Genomic DNA, 7,852 nt, shown 5'->3' on the forward strand with positions numbered 1-7,852 from the left:
CTCCATACTTCTTTTCCTGCAGAGGCAAAGAGCCTAAACTTTGCAAGGCGTCGCACTTCCCTGTAAGCAGAATTTATTGCAGAATAGTCTGGCAGATTTCAGAGCTCAAATACTGTTTGCCAATTGTCTGAAAAATTCCAAAATTAGCCTCAAATGATGAAACTGACCACAAGAGTGATTTACAAAACTCTTAAAGTCCTCAAAATAACTGGGTCTAATGTATTGCATCCCTATTCTATAAGGTAGATGGGCACTAATCCATCAGTACCTTCAATTATGTGTTGTTTAGAAAGGCAAAAACCCAGAGGTGACTTTTTTTTTTGTGACAAGCAGAACCAGGGCAGTGATTGTCCCCATGCACACAAGTGCAGCACAAGTGAGGCCACATCTTAAGAAGTGGGTTGAATTTTGAGTCATTCACTCCAAGAAACACATTGAGGTGCTGGAATGAGTTCAGAGAATGGCAACAAAGCTGGTGAAGGGTCTGGAGAACAGGTCTGGCGAGAAGCAGTGGAAGGAACTGGGGTTGTTTAGGATGGAGAAAAGGAGGCTGAGGAGACACCTTCTGGCTCTATACAACTCCCTGAAAGGAGGCTGGAGTGAGGTGGATATTGGTTTCTTCTTCCTAGGAAGATGCTATAGGACAAGAGGAAATTAAGGCACAAATGTGGTGCTAAGCAACAAGGTTTAGCCTTGATAGAGAATGGTTGGGCTCAATGATCTTAAAGGTCTTTTCCAAACAAAACAATTCTGTGGTTCCACTTTACCAGATCTTACAGAGAAAATTAAGGAGAAAGTTTATCTTAAAAACAAATAAAAAAGCCAAACCAAAACAAAGTAACAAAAAAAAACAACAATCCAACCAAGCAAACTCAACCATCCTCCAGAGGACAAAACCCCCAAAAACATAAACAAAGCAAAATCAGCTGCCTTAGGCTGTGGAAGAGAATTACCACTAGATAAGATAAGTAGTAATGTAAAGAGACCAGCTGTGCCACCCAGTTTCAAAGAAATGATGGAGTGAAAGCCAGTAATGGTTAAACTACTTTAAGAGTAAAACAACATTCACCCATTTCTTCTTTTGGTAGTTAAAACAGTGGATTTAACTTTGCACCAAGCACTCAACGGAAACACGGCACAAACTAGAGGATATACAGCTGGAAGAAGTTAACATAATGTATTCATTTTATGCTGTCCCTGGTTATAGGTTGTGTCATTAAAAAAGAGGCAGTGATAACTTAGAACCATACAAGCACGGAATTGTTTCAGTTGGAAAAGACCTTTCAGATCACCCAGTCCAACCATTCTCTAACTCTACCATGTCCCTCAGCATCACATCTTTGCTTCTTTGAAACACCTCCAGGGAAGGGGATTCACCCACCTCTCTGGGAAGCCTGTTCTAGTCTTTGAAAACCCTTCCAGTTTCTTTTCATATCCACCCTAAAACTGGCCTGGTTCAACTTGAGGCTATATCCTCTTTTTCTATCACCTGGTACTAGGGAAAACAGACTGACCCCTATCTCACTTCAACCTTCTGGGTGACAGTTGTAGAGAGCAATAAGGTCTCCCCCTCAGTTTGCTCTTCTCCAGACTAAATAATCACAGTTCCCTCAGCCACACCTCACCAGACCTTTCTCCAGCTTTGTTGCCATTCTCTGGACCTGCTAGAGCACCTCAATGTCCTTCTTGGAGTAAGGGACCCAAAATGGAACCTATTACTCAAGGTGCATCCTCACCAGTGCTGAGTGCAGGCGTACAATCATGTCCCTGGTCCTGCTGTCTATACTGTTGCTAATCCAGGCCAGGATGCTAGTGGCCTTCTTGGCCACCTGTGCACATGCTGGCTCATGTTCAGCCAACAATTAATGACTTTAATCCATCTGCCATGGCACAGTTTTGTAGGCACATCAAGCATCTGCCCTGCCTGATTTCTGACTAAAACAGCAAACTGAGTAACGTCTCTGTAATCTTTTTTATCTTGCTAGTAAAAAATTAAATCAGACAATGACATACCGAGAACGTGAAGCTTGCCAGAGCCTGTCACTCTAAGAAATATGGAAAGGAAACCAGTTCAGATTAAAATAAACATTATATGTATGTACACTTATTTAGTTATATAGATATATACGTCATAAGGTTTAAGTTTTGTTCCTTTCACGTACTTTGCTTCTTTAAATGACAGCTGATGGCTTTGGGATTTAAACCCAACGCACAGGCTGTCAACAAGGGAACACATGGCAGGAAAAACTGAACCAGCCATGGAAAAGGCAGAATGTGGGAAGAAGCCAGATACAACAAACACTGACACGGGAAACAGGCCTGCTTCTGGGTTAAAAACTATAACTTCACAGTAGAAAGAAATCACACCCTCCTGTGAAGATTTCTTTTCAATTGTCACCTTGGAAAGCCCAGGACTTGGGCGGAAATTTGAACAACTTTGCTTGCAAAATGACACACACCACATCATTAAAGCAGGCATCAGATGCATATAGACATGTATAAATAAAATTAAATAAATAAAAATAAATTAATAGCAAATGATGAAGTTGCTCTGCAGTGGTGTATCAAGAAAGTATTCAGTTGCATGCAGTAAGCCATCATTTTTCCCTCACTTGTTAAATGGTATATATCCAAATCAGCAGCTCTGGAAGCTCTACAGGATATTTCCAAACACATGACAATACTGCCCTGATCCGCTCACATCATTACACTTGTATCCACAGCGCTCAGAAAATGCACAGTCTCCAGTGGGGTTTCCAAATGGCCTTCTCACCTTACAAGCACTACTGAGTTTACCAGAAGAAACCCTTCCAATACAACAGTGTTGATCACAAATTGAGCAGAGCCGTTAGATTGTATGATGCCAATAAAGGTAAACCCCAGAGATCACTTTTACAATTACTGGAAAATCCTATGGAGATTTGTCTGTCAGGTAGTCAAAAGATTCCTAAATTAAGGGAATCTCATCAACACGTTCATCTGGGAGGGATTTGTTTATAATTTCTTTTCTGAACACATCCTATTCTCTCCTGATATTTCATTAAATGGCAACCCTCACATCTCTGTGGTTAAATAATTCATTAGATATGTAAGAATTCCCTTCTTTTGAACCAATTCTAAAAGAAGCTTTATTTGCCAATCTTGTATGCAAACATTACTTCTCACTCTTCTTCAGGGTTGCACCAATCCAAGTTTACTCATGTTACTTTATCCTTTCAATTCAGAATGCATATTCTGACTGCAACACTGGAGGGAGTTTTCTACCTATTGCTGAGGACCCAGACCTTAAGCCCATGGTCTGACACCTCTTTGTGGACATCCTAGTGTACAAAAAGCCTGTGCCAGTCAAATCAACTCCTAGAATCACTTCCAGAAAACAGCACTGTCAGTACTGTGTTTTAGAGCACTTTCCTGTTCTCCTTGCCTGGAGCTCACAAGAGCCTACTCCCTCCTCCAACAAATGTCACTCTTCAGTTTCACAGTGTCTAACTGATCTCTGTAAGAACAGACAGAATGCCTAGTTAAAAAATTTTGTACACTAATTTCCTTTTAATTTTTAGTTCAACCCAAGTCCCAAGCATCTACTTGGAGATAAAAATCAAGCCCAAGCACTCTGCTAACTTGTAACCAGCATTTTTATCATCCACTGAAGTTATCATTTCAGCTGTGAAGTACTGGAGCAACTCAGCCATTTAAAGGCAGGCTCAGCCACTCTAAAACAGTTGTACCAGTCATACATATAGATGCTAAATGTGTAGATAAAGACAGCATAGCAGCATAGGTGCTGTCTCCAAACAGACATCATTTTGATGAGGCTATCACCATTCTCCAAGGGCCCTGACAACAGTATGAACAGGTTGGTGGTAGCTTCAAGACTAAAAGATTTCCCATTACTGCCCTACAGCTTCTAGTAACAGGAGTCTTGTTGCCTAATGTATTATCTGAGCAACTCAACAAATCATTAAGAATTATATTTACAGCATGCAGTTCATTTCCTCCATGTCTTAAAAGATCTGGTAGGCAGAATTTTGTTTGGCTAGGTAATTCTGCAAAGATGACCTCCTTGACTCAGTAAACCACTTAGCAAAGGCCACATTCTGTTTCCTGCTGGGGAAATCTTCTATTTTCCCTGAAGTTTCACAGACTTTTCCTCAAGTCAGCCAAGATGCATCTGTAAGTGCTAGCTGTAGAATTACAGAACTTTCAGGTTGCAGCCAACACTGAGAAATTTCTCACATCACTTGTGCTCAAACACAACTTAAAGCACACACGTAAAGTATTCTATCAGCATTGCAATTATTTCTAGAAGTAACTCTCACTGTTCAGTCACAAAAGGTTCCATTTTAACACTATAGCTGTGAAACACATGCATGATGCAGCCAGCTAAAGGAGCTGAACTGTCCTGTGAACGGTGACAAGAACAAATTCTTCTGACTAATTTCAAGAACTTTGGAGGAACACACAGAATTTTCTTGTAGCAGTGCTGGAGTGCACTGGATACTACATATGGCTTCCTCTTGTCGTGAGCTGCTTTACAACAGTAGGCTCACCCATTCTCCCTGTATAGTTACTGCATTTAATAATGCACCCCTTAAAAGCCCCTTCTCACCAAGCCAGAGCTGCTCTGCAGGTGAGCAGAAGTGCAAGACCATATTTACACTGCACCCATGAATGTCGCAATGATACAGGACAAACAACAATCCACTTGAACACCTCTCTTCAACAAAATCCCCAGAGTTCAGCTCACTGGTGATTCTAGCAAGAGGGGGGGAAAAAAGTACAGCAAGGGAAAAAAAAAGTTGAGGCTGAATTGCAAGTCTCTGGCCTCAGTTTACGTGTTACTGCTTTAGTAACCCGAGCAAAGACACTGTATGACCTGCTTTAGTTTGTTTTAAACTGAGTAAAGACATCATATGACCTTTTGAGGATGAGGATTTTCCATGTCTGTCACTTTCCAGAGTGAAATTACAGATTAAGAGGGAAAAAACCAAAACTCAGAAAAACTAAAAAAAGGGGGAAGGTTCCCTAATCTTTGTCCTAAATTACCACCTTGAATTCTTCCAAAGTTCCAGACAAAACAGCTGTTAGCATCTCATGGAATATTTTTACTATCACAGATTTATCCACAGGTTGTTTAATTGATACTTTCATTCTTTGCAGAGACAGAAGAAGGGGGGGAGAAGAAAGGAAAAAAAGGTTATTTTTCCTCTGTTTTTTGGTAGAGGAAACTCCACAGTAAGAAATGTAGCCTGTTTTGATGTAACAAAAAGCCAGTACTGGGTAAAGCACTAGTTCTCCAAGTTAAAAACACTTAACTTTTGAGCCCTATCCCCAAATATCCTGGGGATGTGTTCTCTGAAAGACACTGTACACCTCAAATAACCACATTTTAATAATCTTAAGCGAGAGCAGCTATAGTATACCATGTACAAGTGACATTCACCCTTCTGAAGTTGCTTTATTGTTACCACAAATAAGATTCCCCAGTTTGATAGAGATACTGGGGACAAAGAATGGCCTTTTAACTTTTATAAATCACACAAAGAATCTGATTGCCAATCCCTAGGATTTAAAAAAAAAAAAAAGGAAAGCTATCTGTGAGGGTATCCCAGTTTAGAAGGTTACACTAAACACATCAGTGAAACTCTTCACTGAAATCTCGCAACTACAGCTGCGAGGCTTAAACAAAGACAAAGCCATCTTGCAACAATTAAACGACTGTGTTCAAACTCTTATATGCTTATGAGGGAGACTGATGGTCTGAACTTTCAGCTCCACAGTTAACAATGAAATCCAAAACTTTTCTCTAGCTCCAATAAAGATACTGCTTTAGAGGTGAGAAATGAGGATCGTGAGCAACGTGCAAGTTTATTATCTCGTTCCTGTTACATTCTATGCACAGCCTGCTCTTATTTTGTCTACTAATACTAATTTCTGGAGCACCCTGAATACCTGTTGGTATCAAGCACACTGCGCGATGCCACCACACAGCGATTCTTTCATCTCTACCTTGCAACACACGTGTTGCTGAGGGACAGCTCTGCCCAGCACCTTCCTCCGCAACCCCCACCGATATTCCGGTTTTGGACTGTGCTCTGTATACCCGTCCTTGGTGACATCAGATCCAACTGCCACAATTTCCAGCTCCCTAAGAACTTTCTTGCAGCGCTCTGGATGATGAGGATGGCGCGGTGCCTTTCCCCGTTAGGAAGCTGGCCGGATCCCCTTCTGATTTACCGCCTCGCCCTCTTCGGCTCCCTCCCTCAAGCTGGGAGCCTCCCTGACCAGAAGCGGACCCCGAAGGGCGGCCAACCCCCAGCCCATGACTGATCTGCAGGGCTCGGGGCGCGCTCGTCTCCCCGCAAGGCTTGCCCTGCCGAGCGCCAGCTTTCGGGAGGCTCCGAGCGCCCGAGCCGGAGCGGACCTGTCCGACCCTCCCGGGAGCGTGCCTCGCCGTGGGGAGGGGGAGCTTTGTGCCAGAGGTACGCGGATTTCCCGGCCGGCAGCGCTGAGGGCACACATGCACCTCCCCGCTGCCCCTGAATCCAACTGTGCCTGGAGCCGCCGCCGCATGCAGTCGGCAGAACTGGGAGGAGGGGAAGGAAACCGCCGGGTCTTCCCCTTTCCCCTCTTCTCCCCCCACGGCACCCCGCCTACCACCCCTAGAGGGAGCGAGGGGGACCGACGACGAGCTTGTCCTGAGCCCGGGGCTACGCTCCGCCGGGCGAGGGATCGGAACGGGAACCGCCGGCCGGGCCAGACGGAGCCAACTTAGACAAAGGACACTTCAGACTCCATGTCTCTCCCCTCCAGCTGTCACCGGCCGGCAGCGCGCCTGTCTCGCCGCCGGCTTCCCCTCCACACCCCCTCACCGGGCGCCCGCCACCCGCCGCGCCGGCGGGAAGGGGCCGGGAGGCGGCTGCCGCTTAAGGGGAAGGTGGCTACCCCTCAAGAGCCGTCGCCCCTGCCGCCTCCTCCCCTCTCGCCATTACAAAGGGAGCCGGTTATAAATAGCCGCTCCCGGCGCCAACATCTCAAGCCCGCGAGGTGTCGCTCGCCCGCTCACTCACCCGCCCCCCGGCCTCACGCCGCCGCTGCCGCCCCGCCGCCGCCGCTGCCGCCACCGCCAGCTCCGCTCCGCTTGCCCGCCCGCTCTCCGTCCCTCCCCTCCAGCCTCCGGCTGCCGGATTCACCCTCCCGGACCGAGCGCCAAACGCGGCGGCCCAATCGGCATCGCGCTCATTGGCGAGCACCGAGTGCCGCCTCCATTGGATGGAGGCGGACGGGGGGCCCGCCCGCGCCAATCGGACGCCAGGGGCGGGGCGGGGGGCGGGAGTTCACTCCCCACGTGCATGGCGGAGCGGGGGAGGGGCGGATGAGACTCTTTGTTCTCTCGCTACCGCCTGCAGGGCCCGCGGCTAGGGCTTCGAGCTGCCCCTTTCCCATCGCCCGCCCGCCGCCTCCCGGACCCCGGTTCCCCCCTCACCGCAGCGGGCTGGGACGCGTCGGGCTGCGAGAAGCCCGAAACTCTCCGCTGTCTCACGTGGAGTGTGTGGGAGAAGAGGGAGGGGACAGGAGGGGAGGAGAGAGGATTGGCGGGCAGCGGGCGGGGAGTGCGGCTCGGCCCGGGGAGGGGCTGCGCCGTTCGGCGCTCGCCGAGTTTGAATCAGTTCGAAAGTGGGAGCTGTAACGCTTTTAACGGTCCCACAGCTGCGCGGGCGGGAGACGGCAGCGCCGTGGGAGAGGCGGGGGCCGGGCGGTCTCTCCCCTCAGCCACTGCCGCTTCTCCTCGCCTGTTGCTTCCCCCAGTGGGTATGGGTGGCCTCTCCCCGCCGGCTCCTGTCCGCCGCTC

General features: G+C 47.4%; 1 protein-coding gene across 5 annotated transcripts in view; it reads right to left on the bottom strand.

The window, feature by feature from the left end:
• Positions 1-7,569, bottom strand: part of EZH2 (enhancer of zeste 2 polycomb repressive complex 2 subunit) — a 45,080-nt gene extending 37,511 nt beyond the window's left edge. For 4 of the 5 annotated variants that reach the window (XM_068152584.1, XM_068152583.1, XM_068152582.1 and 1 more), the window contains exon 1: positions 7,071-7,153. The gene's annotated coding sequence lies outside the window, so the exon portion shown is untranslated. Of the gene's footprint in view, positions 1-7,070; positions 7,154-7,486 lie in introns of those variants that run through there. The other variant, XM_068152581.1, reaches the window with a different exon arrangement.
• Between the last annotated feature and the right edge of the window lie 283 nt (positions 7,570-7,852).

This window comes from Melanerpes formicivorus, unplaced genomic scaffold (genome assembly GCF_026170545.1).
Source record: "Melanerpes formicivorus ecotype bairdi unplaced genomic scaffold, bMelFor1.0.p_v2 SCAF_24, whole genome shotgun sequence".
In the NCBI taxonomy this organism is placed as follows: Eukaryota; Metazoa; Chordata; class Aves; order Piciformes; family Picidae; genus Melanerpes; species Melanerpes formicivorus.